At 38.8% G+C, this 22060-nt stretch overlaps 1 pseudogene; it reads right to left on the bottom strand.

The window, feature by feature from the left end:
- Nucleotides 1–14030: 14030 nt before the first annotated feature.
- Nucleotides 14031–22060, bottom strand: part of LOC100586949 — a 121775-nt pseudogene continuing 113745 nt past the window's right edge.

Below are 22060 nucleotides of genomic sequence, written 5' to 3'. Positions count from 1 at the left end.
AACCTACCAATTGAGCTAAGTCGTCTCCCTCTCTTCCAGGGGTCTGCTTCCAGTAATATCAAACTCACTCCTAATCCTGCTGTTGAGCAGTCCTGATTCTTAGAAGTTTCTTTGTGGAGACAGACCAAATGCTAATAGTGGCTGATTTTTCAGGTTAGGATTTTTTCTTTCCACTTCAGTGTTTTCTATGAGTTTTACAGTAAGCATGCAATACTTTTATAATTAGAAAAAAAGTCAGCTTTACTTTTAAATGTTCATTAAAAAAATTACCAACTACCACATGAACAAGGACATGATGGCAAACTTGTTTTATGGTACAGATGACTAGTTTATGATCTAATCACTTAAAAATATTTTCCTAGCCACCAGCTGTGTGTGAGTTAGTCTTTGAATTTCTTGTGGAATTTGTTACAAGGCTTGGTCCCTTGATATGTTCAAGACAGGGAGGAAGAGGGTCAAAGTGGTGAAAATGAGAACAATAAAGAATACCTACAAGTAGTAAGTATTGGAACACATAAAATTACAGAATATAAAACACATCATGAGAGAGTGGCAAAGCATGGTCTCAAGGCAATAGGAAGTGAGCAAGGGTGTGATCCCTGTAGCAAGACTTCCTGAGTTCAAATTTCAGCACTACCACTGGTTACATGTGCTCTCTGGAAAAGGACTAAAACGCTCTCTGCCTCAGTGTCTTCATTTCATTTATGAAATGGAGGTAATGATAGTTACCCATAGCATTGGGTATTTGTGAGATTTAAATTAGTTACTCCATGTGAATCCCCTGGAAGAGTGCTTGGCACACATTAAACACTCAAAAAGTGTCATTTATTTATTTGTTGGCATTCAACTGCACGTATTCTCATTTATTTCAACATAAATTTTACTACAGGAAAAGCCATTTAAAGATTTATTTTAATTATAGCACTCTGCCACCTTCTTTCCCCAACGGATCTATCCAACTGAGAAAATGAGAGTGATTTAACCAAGTAAAATTGATGTAAATTGTTTTCCAAATATGTTAGATATTTATTTTTTTCATATTTGTGTATTGAGCTTTAGTCCAACCCTATATGGTTCCCCAATGATTTATAAGCATTACTGCTTATCTGCATATTAAATTCTCAAAGAATGCTACTCCAGCAACTTGATTCAGGTATTTCTTCCTCTAGACTTTTTCTCTCCCCAGTTGAATACACACACCCCTGCTCTTCATTCTTTCTGGCAAGTTTTCTAAGGTGTGTACCAAGTTTTTGAGGAGCTGAATATCACGTTGCCTTGAGTCAAACAGGAGCCAGCTGGCACCATTTATATCTTCAAATTGCAAGAAAATGTGAGAAACAACAAGGTGTCTATGTAGGGTCCTGCAGAGCCCTAAAGGGCAGCTACGTGTGAAAGAGTCTATCATGGCAATGAGCTCGAGAATTACCTGTAATCCTGGAAGCTTCCGACTTGACAAAACTTATCTCAATGTGGTTTCATGATCAGATTTTTAGATTTTTTTTCTACCTTATCTAGTTACATCTTCAAAAGTTAGATGTGTTTATGAGAGTGATAATGGTGGGAGGAAATTCATTTTGTTACTTTTTTGCTGGAATCAATGCAGTTTTTCGAAGGCTCCATGAGATTCCGGTAGATATTAAACATTTAAGTTTCCTAATTATTTATTATTTTTGTTGAATTTCATCACATCATCTCTTGAGGTAGACTGTTTTATAGTGCATCACCTTGAGAAGAAACAAACACTCCCTCATAAGCATTTGAAGTCCCATGTGAGTTTAATATCTCAGTAAAAACTCATAAAGGATTTTTATTCGAGTGAAAATGTTATAACACAATCTATTTGAAACCTCATATGGAAAGATTAGCCAAGATGAATATATGCATGATATTTTTAGGAAGTCAAAATAAGTAGAAATTTCTTAGCACTTCTTTTTGTGTACGCCTTAGTGAAAGAAGACATTACATAAGAAAAATCATAAATGTTAAATCTGGATTATTAGAAGGCATAAAGGCTTATCCTAGAATAGACTTTTCTCACATATTCTTGTTACTACATTTAAGAAAATATAAGAACACAAGGACAGGATAATTCATTTAAAAATGTACATAATTATAGAATGCAAGGGAGCTGGTTGAAAAGGGTATAACCTTGAAAAAGGTTTATAGATTTAGACTAAATGAAAAAAACTTTAGGAATTATTAATTTTTCCTGTTGCATTAAAAAACAGATTAAATATTTCAGAGACTGATTCAGAAATCAGTATAATAAATAAAAGAAAGAACTATGAGACACTGTTACTGAGTTCTCTAGCAGCTTGAAGAAAGAAAATTTGTATGCGTCCTTACTTTTTAAAATGCACAAATCTTGTATTTGTAGAGAATTCAATTTGACTTTGATACTTGGGTAGATACTGGAACTAATCATCAAGCAGTTTATAATCCCCTATAAAAGCACACCATTCTGGGTCACAATCAACATTGCTTTGCAGAAAGTAGATTTTGGGCAAGATTCTTCAAATATGATAAAATAAAAATTTCAGGATGCATTGCAAGATGAATAATACACAATAAAAATACAAATGAAAACTTTAAAATTGTGACATACTCTATGTGTCATTTTTAGCACACCAGAATTTTCTCTAGCATACTACTGGAGACGTGGTTCTCAAACTTTTGGTCTTAGGACCCTATTATATTATTAAATTATTTTGAAGTACCCAAAGAGCTTTTCTTTATGTGGAATATAGCTATTAATATTTACTGTATTGGAAATAAAACTGAGAAACTTCTAAAACATAAGCATGTACAATCACACATTCCATTAGCCAACAGATTGAGAATATCAACACGTCAGGTAGCCTTTTAGACAATTCCGTTGTGCACTCATGAGAGAACAAGAGTGCAAAGGCAAATAAGTTTCTAGTATCACCACGAAAATACTTGTGACTTCACAGACCTCCAGGTGTCAGGGGGCCCCAGTGGTTCCCAGAGCACACTTTGAGAACACCATGCTGCAGGGTTGGTAACTGAGAGATTATCAGACATCTCAGTGAGAGGAACCAAGAGTGACTCAAGGAAAGAATTTATGAGATATCTCTCAAGGTGTAAATTCTGTCTGGCTAAAAGTTAATGTTTTTAGTAGAGATCCCTGGGTAATATCTTTAAGCCTAGGATTTTTATTCAAGGAAAAAATAATATTAGAAAGGTAAGGAGTAGGGGAGAAGGATTTGGTCATTATTTGACGAACATTTATTAACTAACCACATTATATAGGAAGCACTGGAGAGACAGAAAAGATCTGAAAGACCTTAAAGCTGTTCCTTGACATGTTCACCATCAGGGAGAGAGATCTATGTGCGCCAATAGAGTTGTGAACAGAAGTCTCAACCCAGTGGAAGGAAGAGTGATTTGTGCCAAATCATTTCAGGAAGTCTTCATCAAAGAGGCGGTGCTCATGACCAGGTGTGCACAAGCAGTGCACATGCTGAGCAGAAGCACTCCAGGCAGTGAGTTCAGAGAAAAGTGCTGCAGGCAGAGCGTGACTCTGGGCAGAAAGACATGCAAGGGCATGACTCCAAGGAATGGTGATCTTTCAGTAGCTGGAGCAGTAGGTGTTGTTGGGGTAGAACATGTGGGAGAGGTTAGGTGTGACTGCAGAAGGCTTTTTATGCTCACTGAGAAGAGTGGGCATTGCCCTGTAGAGAACAGGAAGCTGCTGAAGTTTTTTTTAGCAGACAGATGATTTTTCAGAATCATGTTTCAGAAAGTCAGCTCAGTCGCTCTGTGGAGGAGAAAAGGGATGAAGCTGAAACTAGAGCTTGGAGCATCTTGGAATAGGCTAAGCTAGAACACTGTGTTGCATGGGCTCTGAAATCAGTCTGCTTAGGTTCAAACATTAATTACTCCCTTCATTTGGGGACCTCAAACAATTAGCTAGCTGTAGAGTAGAGGAGTGCCAGTAGCTATTGTAAGAATGACTTGACACAGTAAAGTAAATGAAACATTAATGCACTATAACTTTGTAATCAATATTAGTTATCATTATGGGTGCATAAAATTATAGGGAAGAGGGAAAACTTGGAACAGATTTTAGAGATATTTAGGAGTTAGGATTCACAGGATTTTTGTGAAAATGTTGGATGGTGGTGAGAGACGGTGGAATTATTTCAGATGTTTAGATTCAAGAGAATTCTGGGAAATGACAGATAATAGGTAATGGAGAGAGGGGACAAAGGGCATGAGAATGTGGAGAAAGTAAGACCTATTTTCACATAAATAATGTTTGTAAAAATGATGGGAAATGTTTACTGCAGTTACCTCACATAATATGGAGGTGCAGTATGTGCCATTGATGATGAAATGTATCCAAGAAGTTTTAAGGAACAAGATGGAAAAATTCACTTGTGATAAATCTCGCAGACCCAATCAAGGGAGGAACAGGGTAACTAAGCTTCTAACAGAAATATGTAATTTCTTAAGAAAAGTAAATGATCTCCTTGAGGACTAGAGGGTAACATGCAGCCTTTAAGGAAAGAATAGGTGCAAATTAAGAGAGAAGTTGAGAATTAAAGCCGGCAATGTAGTTTTTTCTTTAGCATAAAAAATTGCACATTATCAATGTATTACAAGAAAGATGAAGTGCTCAAGTCCACACAGCCAAAAGGCCCAGTCTAGGTAAGTTTCTGTTATAATAAGTCAATTTAGAATAATAAAAGTTGTTAGGAAAAGAGAAGTTTTTATTGGCTTAAATGGTCAAAGGGTGCTGATTTAAAAGAAACACAGATTCTCTGAAAGATGTACAAACTTTCTCATAGATTTATGAGTAGTTTAAAAGGGAGTGAGTAAAAACTAGAATGAAATATTATTTTCTCAAACACAAATAACCGATGTAAAGTAAAACACCCAAGTGATCAGCTGGGCATCTCTGCGTGCTGTGCTTATGTTAGCTATTGGCAAAGATGTAGGAGAAATCTCAAGAAAATAATTACTTGGAGGAAGAAAGTTACTAATCTCAAGGTAAGGTAGAGGAAAAGATAAAAGGATTAAATGGAGGGACTTATGTTACAGTGATAGTATTCTGAACCACTTATTTCTTTAGGAGAAGGGAGAGGTGAAGGGGAGTGGGGAACAGTCGTCTTTGAAATTAGAATAGCTCATAAAATAACTAACTACAAGATAAGTATTATTAGAATCTGTGCCAATTCACGGACTGTTTGCATTCAGACACTGGTCCTATTTTATTATAGTCACACGTGAATTGACAAAATGTGAAGCATTTTGTATTTACAGTTCAGTGGAATAATTTTTCTGCCCTGACTGCTTGAATGCATTGTTTGACTTCAGGGAGAATTGCTCATGTTCTTGGAAAGGAAACAGATCTGAATAATGGTATTATCAAATTAAAAGCTGGTCTTAAGGCTTAAGACATACTAGGTATGTCTTGAAAGCAATTTTTTCTGTTCCTCTTCTGTTCCCTTACTGAAATACCATTGATCAGTGCTTAAAATGGAAATGTGGATTTGTAATCACCTTGGTAAGTGAAAAAGGATGCCACACAGGGTGTTAGTTTCCTACCTCAGTATGAGAATTCACAGTCTCTTGGGATAGAAGTAGCACCTTCCACTTGTTCCTCCCTCTGCCTCCCAACACACACACACACACACACACACACACACACACACACACACAAGCTCCCCTTGCTCCTAAGCCCTCCTTAGGGTTATAAAATGGGTGAGATCTTTCTGAGATCTAAATATAAAGGAACGCAATTTTAACATATTGTGTCATTAAGAAGTTTAGGAGCTTTTAGACACAATCTGGAGGTATTGGAAAATTAGATGCAGTGTTGCATTAGACATGTTTTTAGTATTTTCTTCTTTTTGTAAAAGCTGTAATTTTCAGAGTTAAGAACCAATTTAATGTCCCTGGAGTTACAGCTTTTTTGTATCCATTGTCCATTAGGTGAATTACTAAGCCAAGAATGGAATCCATTTATAATGTATAAAATACTGTGAAATGTCTTAAAAACAGTCTTTGCAGGGGGAAAAAGCATTGGGAGTCCATTAAATTTGAAGACAGTGAGTTCTGAGGTTCTTCTTATAATCATATAATGGTTTTTTGTGCTTTGATAATATGATGCATTAGATATTGGAAGATTTATTTAAAAGTTTGAATTCAATGAAAATTTATATAGAACTCACATAAAATATATTATTTTTGACAGTCCAGACAGCTTTTAAAACTGAGTGTATTGTCAAAAAACACTTGAATAATATTTATTGTATTCTAATACAAATTAATAGATAACCATTAAAATGCTACTAAGTGTCTTATGGTGATATTGTCACTTTTGCTGGCATTTAATAGGCTTAGAAAATTTGCTTTATAAATTCTTGTTTTTGAACAAATTCTAATTATGCCTGAAAATTAACTTGTTCTAAAAAGATTCTTTATAAGATGTATGTGATATATATGTATGTCTGTATGTGTGTGTATTTAGACACACAAACCCATTTCCAATGATCAGATTTAAATTAATAAGTTGAGGATTTGTGTTGTACATGTTATTGTACACTATATTGACTGCTATGGGATCCCAAACCATAATTAATGTTTTGCCAAACTCTCCTCTCATATAAAAGAAGAAAATTTCAGAAAAACAAGCCGACTTCAAATTTTACTTTATTTAATAAATAAATAAAATGTTAAAATGTTATTCCCAGAGTATGTTCCAGGATCCAGGCAGCTGCTGCCAAATCTCAGGAAGTTATTGCTCCTGTAGCAACAGCCCTATATAGTATGTTGAACGATACTAAATTGTCATCTGTATTGGTTGAAACCAGGTGGCTAGCAGCTACTTCATAAGATATAACCTTATAGTAATCTTCAGAAGGACAAATGTTTGGCATTGTTATGGCTGAAGTATCATTTTTTAAAAGTCAAATAGTGCTTTCTGTAGTCACTAAGCAGAGAAATGTAATGTACTTAATGAAGATTCTAATGAAGACTCTTAATGTATTTAATGAAGATTCTAATAAAGACTGATTCTAGTAAAATCAGCAGTTTTCCTCTCATTAATAGGATTTTGTAACTGAAACTCTTACTACCCAGGCTGTGATAATTCCTTGAGATAGTAGATGTACACATACATGTTCATATATCCTACTGCATAAATTAGAACATTTTATTTTCAGCTGAAAGTTACATAAACCCCAGCTAGTCATGGCTTAAGTAAATGCAAAGTGGTTTTTTTTTTTTTCTTCACATAATAAAAGTCTGGAGGTAGGAAGCCCAGCACTGATGTGATGGCTCCGTGATGTGATCATGGACCCAGCTTCTTCCTATCCTTCTGATCAGCATGTTTAACCTTTTAGCCAGCTGACAGCTACAGCATCATACCTAAGACAAGAAGAAGAGAGAAGGGACAGCATGGTGCTAGCCTCATCCACCCCTTTCATTATGAGAGCAAATGTTCATCTACAGATCCCAGCTTATGCTGTGTATGTCAGGAAAATGTCATATGACTATACTTGACAATGGCTGGAAAGATAAAATTTATTTTCCAAACTCTGTAGGAACTGTAGGAGAGAGGAGGTGAAGAAATACTGGGAAAGTTTTGGGTTACCAATCAACAAATCGACAGTGTCTGCCAAATTTCACTTATTTCTTTTTCTTTTCTACTCTTTCTCGTGTTGATCAACCTATACATTGCTATACATTGTGACTATTAGACTGGACCATATAAAATTTCTAATATTTATAAATTGTTGACTTATAAGAATGGCAATTTCATATGGCTCAATTTAATAGTTGCATTAAAAACTTTGATAAAAGTACTTATTATCAAGTACTGAGAAAATAAACTATAAAGATTTAATATCAATATTATTCAGTCCATTTAAAATTTCTAGTATCTTTGAAAAAAAATCAACATTTGAGTCCATGTGGTAAATGGTAAATGAATAATGAAGTTACTGAACTTAATGAAGTTCCGAATGCCACATAAATTACTTTAGGTGGAAAACTTATAAAATGTGTGCTCCAGGTGAAATTGAAGGAAATAAGTTGGTTAATACGAAGAGCTCCTTTAATGTAAAAGAACTGGTGCTTACTAGGTACTGGAAAAGACACAAAAATCTATCAGAGTTAAGATGAACAAGCTCTCAAGGGACATAAATATGGTAATTGTACACAGTGATGACAAAATGCTGCCACTGAGTAGTTATTTGATCCATATTACATCTAGATTTCTGTAGCACCTTTGATTACTTACATTTGTATTTTGTTTTATAATTTTTTAAAGCATTTCTCATTCTTTGTCCCTTCAATGCTCATATTATCCCTTTGAGGTTATGTGATTTACCTATTTGATTAATAATGTAATAAACGTCATTAAATGTGGAAGTTAAGTGGCTTTCCCAAGGTTGCATGACAATCTACTTCTGAATCAGAAGTTTTCAAGGTCCTTGAGACTCCAGGAGATGCCAAATAGAAGATGAAAAAACAAAAAGGATCAAGTTGTCAAAGCAGACTCTCATGAGTTATAGCTCTTACCCACTATCAAACTTTCCTAGTAATTCAGAGTACAAGCAATTGCAATACATGGGCAAGGCTTGCTTCCCTGAGAGAAGTCTAACACCATTACCTCAGCTCCCCAAAGCCCTTCTTCTCTCACATAATGAGCAATCTGGTCAATCCCAGCTTGTGAGTTTTCACAATAAATGGAGCATGTTTGTTACATAGTGGGAGCCATTTCAGGCATAAAGCATGATAATTTCTTACTCCACTAATTATCTAATAAATCATTCTCTCAAAAATCCATAAATTCCAGGTTTATGTACATCAAGCAGCCTGGGTAAATCAGGTATTTCCTGCTAAAAGCATTTGGTATAATAAGGTCTCTCCATTATCTTTCAGCTAGTAAAAAATTAGCCAGGAGTGATGGCTCACACCTGTAATCCTAACACTTTGGAAGGCTGAGGCAGGAAGATTACCTGAGCCCAGGAGTTTGAGACCAGCCTGGGTAACATAGGGAAACTCCACTCTACAAAAAAATTAAAAATTAGCTGGGCATGGTAGTGCAGACCTGTGGTCCCAGCTACTTGTAAGGCTGAGGTAGGAGGCTAGTTTGAGCCATGACTGCATCACTGCACTCCAGCAGTGCTGCACTCCTGCTATGCCAGAGACTAGGTTATAGCATGTTTGCAAGGATAGTTGTCCAGGGCATTTCTTTGGTAAGCACCCTCAGTAAATGGAAATTACATGTTATGGTCCTGCCATCAACTCTTTTTCTAGAGTGAATGCTTTTGTTCTGAGGCCATGCTGGATATGTTACACTGGACATGTAAAACATGTTTATGAAATTGTCATCAATGTACTAAACAGGATTTACACATGGATTTTGATCAAAATGAAATTTCGAATTTATGTTTTATCATCTCTTTAAATGTTATTCACTGGGAGTGATCCTGTCCTGTCCATAAATGAAAACTCATGGAGGCCAATGATTCTCCAGTATTAGATGCTCCTACAGCCATATTAAGTTGCAAACACAGTCTTAGTTCAGAAATTCAAATATTTAGATTCACAGACATTTTGAAATTCTCCCCTCTCTGCATTTCAGTCCTGCTTTAGACTGAAAATCTGCCTGAGTGAGAGAGGCTGTCTCTGTTACATCCTGCCACATAACAAACTTGCCCAAAACCTAGTGATTTAAAACAATTATCATTACTTGCTCACAGTTCTTTGGATCAGCAATTTGGGCTGGGCTCAGCAGTGCGGTTCCTTTACTGGTCTCAGCTGAGCTCATTTACATATCCGGTTACTGATTGGCAATTCGCTGCGACACTGTGATACATATTTCTCATTATCTAACAAGCTGGTGCAGGCTTATTCACAGGGTGGAGATCACAGGGGTTCACAGCAAGAAAGGGCAAGTCCCAAATGAGCAAATGCTTTAAACATCTTCTAGAGCTGACCAAGTCAATCAGCCAACCTAGACTCAAGGTGTGGAGAAACAAACTGCTCTTTTTGATCAGAGGATTTGTAATACTGAGTTTCAAGACATATATTTAAACAGGGGATGGATATGTGGCCAATTTTACAATCTATCAAAAATAAACTTCTATTTAACATTTTTTGCTCTCATATCCTCTCCATATCGCTAGCTACTATTGACTTTCTGCTAGTGTCAGAAAAAAGAAATAAATAAAATAAGGAGGAAAGGGAAGAGAGGTGAGAGGATCAGTATTTACTCAGCAGGGTGACTTCTAGCTCCCTAGACCTGGAATGATTAAGGTTGACTCTTGCATGAGATGCAGCCATGGCCTCCTCAGTGGTTCTCTCTACTAGAGATCTCTCTTGTCCTTAACCTTGGCCAGATACAGTTGTAGTCTGGTGGCTGCTTTTGTGTCCTCTTTTGGCTCCTAGGCATCCAGATTTATACCTCCAGACTCTCAAGTAGGACCCAAAACAACCTGACACCTACTCTCTTTAGGACTGCAGGACATCTCAGCAGAGCAAAAGTCTTCTGGATCTACCACGAAAGCAGCTTAATAGCCTTTCTCCCGCCCTTAGATTTCCTGGATGAGAATTAGACCTCAGTCCTCAATTCCTCAATCGATGTTTGCTTTATTAGTCTTAAGGCCAGCACCAAGTCTTTTTCTCCCATATGAACACATTTCAAAGCTTTCAGTGTTTCCCTTTATGCTTTAGGTTAGAAAGTGGCACTCCAATCCACTCCTCCTCCAAAAGAAGGGGTGGCGACCTTCAGCCTAGAGAGACTCTCTCCAAAGAAACATTATCACTAGTCTGTGCTCTTTAATATTTTTTTTTCTGATTCCTGTTTATGTCTTTGATCTGGCAGAGGGATACAAAAGTCACAGAACAAATTCCACTTGTAAATTCTACATATGGTATCTGCATTGGCAGGGAATCCTTATTCTCCTCGTAAATTATGCATATAGTCTATGTGTCTTGGTGCTGAGGTCATTGGTGTTTCAATTTAAATGACTGAGGCAGGAAAGATTCTATCCTGATATGGAAGAAGCAAGAAAGGCAGGCAGGCAGGCAGGAAGGGAGGGAGGGAGGGAGGGATGAAGGAGGCAAGGAAGGAAGGAAGGGACAAGAAGGAGGGAGGAAGAGAGGGAGAGAGGAAAGGAGGAGGGAAAGAAGAAAGGGAGGCAGGAGGGGAAGAAGAAGGATGGAGGAAGAAAATTTACATTTTAGGTATCTTAGTCTAGAGCTTGCTCATCTTTATTTTCTAGATGTGGGCTTCAGTTCACAGAGTAAACAAGGTGATTACATGCATATACTTTATAGTCTGCCATCTTCAGTGCTGAAATCTTTATTTTATTTTCTAAGATGAGACATATCCTGGCCTCTTTTTATGTGACACTGAAATCCCCAGAACCACCAAAACAGACTAGAAAATCCCTTCATTTGAACAGCTCATGGGTCTTGACTTGCCGGATTCTGAAGGGAAAGACTATTTATGGATGCCCAAGCATGCGGGCAGACCTAAGGAACAATTGCATGGAAACTCGTGTGAAGTTAAATTGGCAATCAGCTCTAGCATTTCTTATGGCAGAGCTGCCTATTGGGTAAATAATATGCATTTTATAAAAACATTCATAAATGTAAATTCACACAAGAGACTGAAATGGCTGCTTAGGGTTAAATGAAATACATATTAACAACACTTATGAATAGTAAATAGCATGCACTTTTAAAATGTGATCAAAGTGTATTTACATAATAGCCTGTAAGAGTTCCACTGTCAAGTAAATAATACTGTAGTTGCCCTTAAAAGTCTTTAATTACCTACAGTATTTGTAAAGTATGTTGTAATGGATTTCTGGTTTGTGTTAGCACTCCACTCTCTTCTCAAATTTGTTCCTTTTCTTCCCTGATTTCAAATACATTTATATATTTATGAAAATAATTTTAAATTGGCATTGAAATAAACCACACATCTAGGTAGAATGGTCTTGAATGGTTTCACTTCTGTGAAAAAGAAACTTTTAAAGTGAGATGGCAATATCATGCTGATGTCGTACCCATGAAGAGCATCTTATACATGAAAACAAGTAAACAAAGAAGAGAGCCCCTGCAAGGTGCGGTGACGGGGCTGTTGATTGTGGGCAGAATATGCTTTGGCAAACTGCAGCCAATGTTTCAACCCTCTCCCAGGCTGTTCCTATTCTTCCACTGTATCACAGGGATCCGACTCCCACAAACTACGGCCCTAGTCTCTCTTACCAAGTAGTTTCTGGCTCTTTTAGGGCATGGGGAGTACTGGCTGGAGGCTGGAAGGCAGGAAGAAGGTATAAGTCTGATTTCTTCCCTTTTCTCTCTGCTCAGGATACATTCACCAGTGGCTATGGCACCCCACACCTCTGTCTCACCTTCTAGCCCACCCCACAGTTCTCCATGATTCCAGAAGCTATCTGTGGTCCAGGCACCTGGTCTCCAGTCACACAGCTTCCTCCCTCCAGTTGATGCAGGATTTTTCTCAATCCTTTCAATGGACTTGAGACTGGGGTGTCCTGTTTACTTGGCCTGGGATGCTCAACCCCTTGTGGGAGACAGCATGTGAGTGAGCAAGTGTGAGATCTGGCTGGCCACTTTGGGTGCCGGCAGGAGCAGGCTCCATGTGGGCCCCATGGTCGTACCCAGGTGGGGATGCCTGTGACCTCTGAAGCCCCGGAGGCATGTTACAGTGCTCTCTTAGCTCTGCCATCCAGGGACAGCAGTGTATTATCAGCTCAGTGGGCCCCTTGCCTCATAATGTCGGGCAGTTCCCCTCTGCTGGCAAGGGTAAAGGACCAGTGTGACAGCCTTTTTTGGGTACCTGCACTTGGTGGGCCTCAAGCTCATGTCCAGCATCCGAGAAGAATGAGGTTGCACAGACACTTGAAGGATGGTGAAGGTGGAGAATTTTATTAAGTGATGGAAAAAGGCTCTTGGTGGAGTGGGGAGCTGGAGAGGGGATGGGATGGACAGGTAATCTTCCCTTGCAGTCTGGCTGTCTCCGGCCCGCTCTTTCCTGTAGTCAAGCCATCTCTCCAAAGTTAAGCCATCTTTCCTGTGAAGTCCAGCTGTCCCTCTGAAGTCAAGTCACCTCTCTCCAGTCAAGCTGCTTCTCTCCCTCTACCCACTGAGTCTGGGGTCTTTATAGACAAAGGATGGGGGACAGGGAGGGCCATGGGTAGTTTTGGAAAAAGCAACTTTCAATTGGTAAAAAGACATTATTCTTTTAAATCCATTACAAAATACTTTGCAAATACTGTAGGTAATTAAAGACTTTTAAAGGCAACTACAGTACTATTTACTTGACAGTGGAACTCTTACAGGCTATGATGTAAATACACATTGAGCACATTTTAAAAGTGTATGCTTTTTACTATTCATAAGTGTTGAAAGAACCAATCAAGACAGAGCAGGCAAACAAGGATAGAAGTTCTCACTTTGAACCGCAGGTTTTAGGCTTTTCAGCTGGAAGGTGGGGCTTTGTTGGGGACCTGTCCCTGTCTGCCTAGAATTTCTCTGCCTCCTGCCTCTATCATAGTCCTCAAGGTCATAGCTTCCTGCAGTTGCTAATGTCAGTGATACCTCATTTTTTCTCAATTGATCTTCAGCTCTTGTAAGCTAGTAACCGATTACCCATATTAAATTACTCCTATTGAATTCCCCGGTGTGGTGAGCTTTGTTTCTTAGATGTTCTCTGACTGATAAAACTGTCAAGTGAATGTTCTCTTTTCTGAAGAAGTTGTCCATGGGCTAAACTAGGCACAGTCAGAGATTAAGTGCCTTCTTTCCTATGCCCTGCAAAATGTCTCCTGTGACTTTGGATTAAATCTGTTAGAACTCACCTGATACTAACACCTTTTTAAGAGGAAGGAGGTAACTTTAGACATTACATTTGGACAGAAGAGAGGTAAATCTAGATATTCAGAGCCAACTACTTAAAAATACATCAGTGCTCCAGAAATCGTATTAATGCAAATAGTGGTTGTTTTGGCCAATTTTGATCATCCCTTACTTACAGCTTTGGCATCCTCAGCTTCCAGGGTTTCCCGACTGTAAGAATCACTTCTTGTTTCTTTGCCATTGTGCCTCTCCTGGGCAATGCAGTTGTAATCCAGAAAGAACTTCGGCACATTGCAAGTTATGAAAATCAGTGAAAAGGTGGAGGGCATTTTGATAAAATGAAGAGTGTGTGCCTTGACTGGAAATATTTCATTTTTGTTTTTAAACTAATGACTGTATATGAGCCATATAAAACCCAACTGCTGCTTCTTCCATATTCCCAACCTTTCTGTGCCACACTTTTCACTATCATAATCTGCCACATTCTTGCCTTGGATTTGTTGATGAAAAGAGTCAAATTTTGTAAAATATTTGAAGAAATCTATTCTGAGCCAAATATGAGTGACCATGGCCCATGACACACCCCTCAGAAGATCCTGAGAACATGTGCCCAAGCTGGTTGGGGTGCATCTTGGTTTTCTACATTTTAGGGTGACATGAGACTTTAATCAAATACATTTAAGAAATACATTGGTTTGGTCCAGAAAGTGGGACAGCTCAATGTGGGACGTTGGGGGTGCTTCTGGTTATAGACAAATTTAGAAACTAACTGGTTGACAATTGGTTCAATTTATCTAAAGACCTAAGGTCAGTAGAAAGAAAATGTCTGGGTTAAGATAAGGGATTGTGGAGACCAAAGTTCTTATTTTGCAGATGAAGCCTCCAGGTAGCAAACTTTGGAGAGCACAGGTTGTAAATGCTTTTTATCAGACTTGAAGTCTGTGTTGGTGTTAATGCCAGGGAAGTATAATGAGGCATACCAAACCCCCACTTCCCGTCGTGGACTGAACCAGTCTTTCAGCTTAAATTTTAAGAGTGCGCTGGCTGAGGAGGAAGTTTATTCAAATGGTTAGAGTGTCTTCGAATTTTATTTTTGGCTTACAGATTTTATGGTTTCATGGATCCTACCTCACATCCTGGTCACATCCTTAAGTTCTGTGCTCATTCTCAACCTCACTTATTCTTCATCAATTCCTGTCCTTCCTACTGTGTAGTGAGAAACTGATGGCATTTGAGAATCAATTATTAGAAATCCATTATTTTGAAAGTTTTCATAGTTAAATTTTTCAATCTTATTAATAATATTAAAACATACTTGGCCGGGGGCGGTGGCTCACGCCTGTAATCCCAGCACTTTGGGAGGCCGAGGCGGGTGGATCACGAGGTCAGGAGATAGAGACCATCCTGGCTAACATGGTGAAACCCCGTCTCTACTAAAAATACAGAAAATTAGCCGGGCGAGGTGGCAGGCGCCTGTAGTCCCAGCTACTCGGGAGGCTGAGGCAGGAGAATGGCATGAACCCCAGAGGGCGGAGCCTGCAGTGAGCTGAGATCGCGCCACTGCACTCCAACCTGGGTGACAGCGAGACTCCATCTCAAAACAAACAAACAAAAATACTCAACTACTCCATATTTTATTTAATGTATACATCAAATTTCACCATTGCTAAATAGGGAGAAAGGGGGAGAAGAGCTAGGCACTGTTTGAAATATTTTAATTCATTCCATCTCATGCTACCCTTACCCCATAATCTTCCTTCATATGTAATGGACTCTAATTAACAACAGTGCCTTCAGGAGATGAAGGTTATATCCAGAATAGGCAGGGGATGAGGACAGCCAGGGAAAGTCACTAAAAACAACTATCCCAGGTCATGGTAATTCCTGGAGCTGAATCATCCTAGCTAAAGGTGCACTGGCCCCCAGACTGCTGGAGCTGGGATGGCAGGCAAATCACTGAATCCATTGTCTTCCATTCTTCCATATTTATTAAGGATCTGCTCTTCACTAGGCACTACCCTGAATACTGGGAATAGACTGGTGAAAAATATACACAAGATTTTTTTTTTTTTGCCTCTGAACCTTTTATTGGCCCGCTGCTCCCCAAAGGGTACCCTGCTTCTGCTGGCGTAATGTCTCAGAACTTTGGTATCTTTGGTCTTAGACACCATTTTGCCATCCACTCTCTGGCATGGGGTGGTCTTTTGGATGGTTTGCATGGAGTTGCTGCTGTCCAGGGCATCACCAAGATTGACGTCCTTGCCATCTTTCAGCAGGCAGCAGTAGGTGGTGATCTCAGCCTCCAACTTGACCTTGATATTCAGCAGGGCCTCGTACTCCTGGGCCTGGCACTGTTCCTCTGCCCAGGTCTGTGCCAGCTCTGACTCCAGGTGTGGCACGATCCCATTGAGCTGCTCTATCTGCACAGTGTAGCAGACCTCCACCTCCCTCAGGCTGTTCCCCAAGCTAGCCTTCAGATTTCTCATCGATTCCAGGTCGATCTCCAAAGACTGGACTGTACATCTCAGCTCAGTGAGCATCATCTCAGCAGCTCCAAACTTGATGGCCTGCGTTGGGACCACTGTGGTGCTCTCCTCAATCTGCTGAGACCAGTACTTGTCCAGCTCCTCTCAGTTCTTCCAAGCCAGCTCGTCATATTGGGCCCAGATGTCTGCCATGGTCTCGGTGAGGTCCTGAGATTTGGGGGCATCTACCTCCACTGTCAACCCAGAGCTGGCAATCTGAGCTTGTAGGCCTTTTACTTCCTCTTCGTGGTTCTTCTTCATGAAGAGAGCTCCTCCTTGAGAGCCTCGATCTGTGTCTCCACCAGCAGCCGAGTGACATTGGTGTTATCGATGACCTTGTGGAGCCCATGGATGTCTTTCTCCACAGACTGGTGCATGGCCAGTTCTGTCTCATACTTGACTCTAAAGTCATCAGCAGCAAGATGGGCATTTTCTATCTGCAGAACAATGTGGGCATCGTCCACAGTATTTGCGAAGATCTGAGCCCTCATGTCCTCAATGGTCTTGAAATAATGGCTCTAATCTCTGACCTAGGGTCTCTTCTTCTCCAGGTGCTCCCAGATTTTGCTCTCCAGCTTCCAGTTATTGGTCTCCAGGCTCCTCACTCTGTCCAGGTAGGGGCCCAGGCGGTCGTTCAGGCTTTTCATGGTCTCCGTCTCGTTCTGGATGCCTCACATTCCTGCCAGACTCCCGGCCATCCCTGCGGCCAGGCCCCCGGACCCCATGCTGCCCCTGAAGCTGGTGGAGCAGGACACGGATATCCGGGAACCAAAACCCCTGGCGCCTGCATAGACGCTGGCCGCGCTGCTGACAGGCTGGGCGCTGTAGCTGGGTGCCTGGACAGAGCCCAGGGACCAGTAGTTGGTGGAGAAGGTGGAGCGAGTGGTGAAGCTCGTACTGTCTGGGGAGGAGAGCAAAAGGACAGGACTCAGGCTTTGCCGACAACCCACAAGGCTCTTTTGCTCATGGAAACTCTGATTCTATGATGGTGAGGAAGGGTTGTTGATAAACATTGAACATGTAAACAATGACATAAAAAATATAATTTTGGAAAGTGATAATACTATGACGTTAATAAAATGAGAAGCTGAAAGAGAAAAAAAATGAAGGGCAAGGGGCAATCTTTGATTGGATGATGAGATAGCACCTCTGAGAAAGGATATTTGAATGATGGGAAGAAGCCAGCCATATAATGCTCTGGGGGAGAAGAATTCTGTGTGGTAGGAAGAGCAAGCACTGAGGCCCTGACTACAGGCAAATTTGGTAGATTTGCAGAACAAAAAGAGAGCCAATATGACTGGGGTCACAGGGAGAGGGAAATAGGAAAGGATTCTAAAGTTAGAGTAGACCACCAGGTGATGAATTAGGTGGTGGTCGTTTAGAGTAGGCAAACTGTTTGGATTTTATTCAGGTTTGTAAAGACAAGAAAACTGAGACTCGGTGAGGTGAAATGACTTGCTGGATTTTACATAGCTTGGTAGCTGTAGAGATGAAAGCCCAGTCTGGGATTCTTCAGTGTTCACTACCTTTATTATTCCTACAGTACTCATATTGATATATTTACCTGCTTAAAAATAACAATCACTTCAGCAAGCATCTATTGACCCATTTTTTTTTTAAGTTTCTGAGCTGCAGAGGTTCTTTAGTATCAATTGATCTGATCTTGTACTATTTGACAGAGCAAAGTCTTGGCAGTCCTTAGGCAAAGAAGCATTCTTGGAAAAGTGCAGGTGCTGTTGGGAGCACAGAGGGCATGTAAATCAGTAAGTGGCATTAGGCTATCATTCATCAACTGGAGTCTGTTCCCAGTGCTGAGTGGCGCTGCCCTCTGAAGATACCAGCCTACGCTGGAGCTGTAAATCTAAGGCCATGCTCTTTTATAATTATCAACGATCCCCTGGCAATTTTTGCAAGAGATGAGGTGTTAAGTCCAATGCCCTGGCCAAATCCAACCCAGGAAATTACTTTTTGCCTATCTAAATTGCACTTAGACTTCAATTTGAAATTAATTCTCAAGTTCTTCCTTGAAAACTATTTCTTGTATAGTGCTGCTGCAATAACAGGTCCCATTGTGTGTGAGAATTTCTTCCTCCTCCTAACCTTCTCCTCAGCCTCTTTCCCTAACCTAATCCCCAAAATGCATGCATTTCACCAGCTTGGAATGATAGATAGGTTGGATACCTATCATTGTTGATTGGAATGATTGTTTGGGTACATCCACCACCCTCTCTGAGCAACAAAGTGAGGCAAATACTCATAATACTGTGTATTCTTGGAAATAAGTTAAACTTCCTTCTATCCCCAGAACTCTCAGCGACAACATTACCTGCCTTGAGACCGTTAGGGTTAAATCATTATGCTTTTTATTTCTGTTTACACCAGTTATCATAAGAAGCTAGGATGCCCCAGTCATGTCTTTTCTCCTGGATTTATATTCCCAGTCTCTATCTCTCTCTCATACACACACACACACATACACACACACACACACACACACCACACACTTACATAGAGTTCAGGACTCTATCTCTTTTAACTGCACTGTCAAGTTTTTTTTTTTCTTCTTCAAAGTACTTCTTGCCATCTAACACATTACACACTTTAATCATTTATTCCCCCAATATAGAAAATAAGAACTATAATGAAAATCGTTTTTGCCTCTTTCGCTTATTGGCCATAACTATAAAGTAATTGCAGGTCCTGCCATTACTTTTTATGCACCAGCCTAATAAGTACTAAAAGCAGCACCTGGCATGCAGTAGGTGCTCAATAAATATTTGTTGAAAAAAAAAACTGTTGTTTTGACTCGGTGGCTCATGCCTGTAATCCTAGCATTTTGGGAGACCAAGGAGGGCAGGCACTTGAGCCCTGGAGTTTGTGAGCAGCCTGTCCAACATGGTGAAACCCTGTCTCTACTGAAAATACAAAAATTAGCTGGGCATTGTGGCACACGTCTGTAATCCCTGCTACTCCGGAAGCTGCGGCACAAGAATTGCTTGAATCTGGGAGGCGCAGGCTGCAGTGAGTGGAGATTGTGCCACTGCACTCCAGCCTGGGTGACAGAATGAGACTCTGTCTCATAAATAAATAAATAAATAAATAAATAAATAAATAAAATAAATTAAAAAACTATTAAATAACCCAAGCCCGGTGATTTGGGTGAGAGCTAGGACATGCAATTGGCTGTACAAAGTATTATTTGTTTGTCTATTCATTGATTTTTCATTCATTCACTTGATGACATTTACTAGTGCCTGTTATATCAGAAAAGTGCAACATTAGGAAAATGAACAGACATATCCTCAAGCCCTTAATCTAGGTAAGAAAAAAACATATGTACAGTGCTAACTAAAGAACTAACTATAAACTAGTGAGATAAAAGCAATCTCCTGAGCTAGGTTTGGGGATGGTAAAGGCTGTGGAATTATGACTGCACACTATTCACAGATAGCTCTATTTGATATATTTTTCTTAGAATTTAATAGTGGGAACAAATCTTATAAAGAAATGTACGATTTTTATTTTTATCAGAGAAGAGCGATCTCTATCATGTTTTCTTTTTAGCTTTAGAGGATAATCAATGAAAATCTAAATGTAATAATCCATTGCAGTTAAAATTGCGTCTAGCAGATTTGTCTGACTTCTCCTATGATTTCTGATTTCTTTTTCTATCTGTATTTTAATTGTCCTGTCGTAAGTGTATTTGTTGTTGTTTAACCCTTCTTAAATTCTTTATGGTATTAGTAGGGTATAGATAATAAATATACCTTAATAGGTACAGGTACTGGAGATGAAATAGATTACTCTGCTGACCCATGCTGAAAATGTTAAATATATAAAGATCAAAGGTGCTATGCCTACAATCTAAGCCCCGTGCCACTGTCTAATAACCAAGGTGTCTGTGCATTCACACCAATCTTTTGCATATGCACATCTACAGATATATGATGAAATTATATGCCACTGTTCTACCTAGAGACAGCTCTTAGTGTTTATTTTAAATGATTTTATGCACAAGCAAATGCTACCAGTTGTGGATAAAGAGGAACTATAATATAATATACTTCACATGACAACCCATGAATGGCCTTGTGTCTCAACTTCTTCAAACGACCTTACTGTTTCTAACTCACTGTGGTGGGCTTTTTTTATATTAACGTCATCTATGCCAACATTTAACTTTCTTAATTTTAATTTATTTTCCTTTTTAAAATTTACATTAATTTTGTTGTACTTTATATGTTCCGGTAAGCTAACTTCAACACATTCCAAAACTAGAAGGGAAATAAACATATGAATAAATAATCAAGTAAATAAAGCTTTATAAAATAATAGTACCTAAAACCATGTCTACACACTGAAATACATAGTAAGAAAGAACAAAACTTCCAAGGTCAAACCCTAGACCTACTGAATCTGGAACTTCTGTGATTGGGACTGGAAATCTGTATTTCCAGACATAAAATATGTATGATATATAGGGATGATTTGCTGGGTGATTTGAATCCCAGCAAGAATCATCACTCTAATCTACAGGTGTGAGAAATATCCCTTTGTTTCACAATAAATTCATCCTTATTCTACTTTTACTCAGATTGGTATCAACCAACCTATAACCAATCTGTGGGTGTAACAGTCATAATTGTGCATATTTCCACAAGTCCAAGTTGTTTAGGCTTAAATAACATCATAACCCTTGTCAGCTTGCATTGGCTAATACTTTAACACAATGTTTAACAATAATTCTTGGCTGTGGGAAAATGTCCATGGCATTTTCCCATTAGAACTAGTTTTATTTCTCTATCTAAATCTACCTAGATATGAATATAATTATAGGTACAGATATATTAATTGTGTTGAGATGGTATTCATAAATTTCTATTTTCATCGAGCATTTTTTCCATCAGAGATTTTGGTCGAATTTTGTTGGACTTTCTGCCAGCATCCAGAGAGATTATCATATGATTTCTTTTTAGCCATAACTATGGTAAATATAAGAATTTTTTATCTGAACTGTTCCTACATTTCTAGAAAAATCCACTTGTTCACAGTGCATTCTTTTTCAATGTTTTTGGATTCTATTTGATAATATTTTATTTTAAATTTTTGCATTGATACATCTAAGATTGGTCTACAGATTTGAAAGTGTGTGTGTGTGCATGCCAACTTTATGTCTTCTAAAGCCAGCATCTAATTTAATGGGAAAGCACTAGAAACATTTTCCTAAAGTCAAGAAAAGGCAAGAATACCGACTACCTTTACTGCTGTATAAAATATTAGAGGTGTGAGAATTGGAAAAGAAAACTATTTCTATTTGTACATGATATGACAGTATACCTGGAAAATCTTTGAGAATAAATACCGCAATTCATATGACCAATAAACAAATCAATAAGTAGTATACTATAAAGTTATCAAAAAATCCATAGCCTTAGTATCTACAAACTATAATCATGTAGAAGATACATTAAATCCTATAGCATATTAGTGACAAAATTGGTAGAAACAAAATTAGCATAAAATAGACAAAAGCTATAAGAGATGAACTTCAAAATATCTTTGAAAGACACAAAACTACCCTAGAAAAACTAGAGATCTTATCTTTGTGGGCAGTGCCATGAGTTAATACATAAATTTAATCCAATCCCAGGTATTTGTTTTGTTTT

Source organism: Nomascus leucogenys, chromosome 1a (assembly GCF_006542625.1).
Source record: "Nomascus leucogenys isolate Asia chromosome 1a, Asia_NLE_v1, whole genome shotgun sequence".
NCBI classification, from domain to species: Eukaryota; Metazoa; Chordata; class Mammalia; order Primates; family Hylobatidae; genus Nomascus; species Nomascus leucogenys.
The sequence above is the reverse complement of the archived record's forward strand: the minus strand, read 5'-3'. Positions and strand labels throughout refer to the sequence as shown.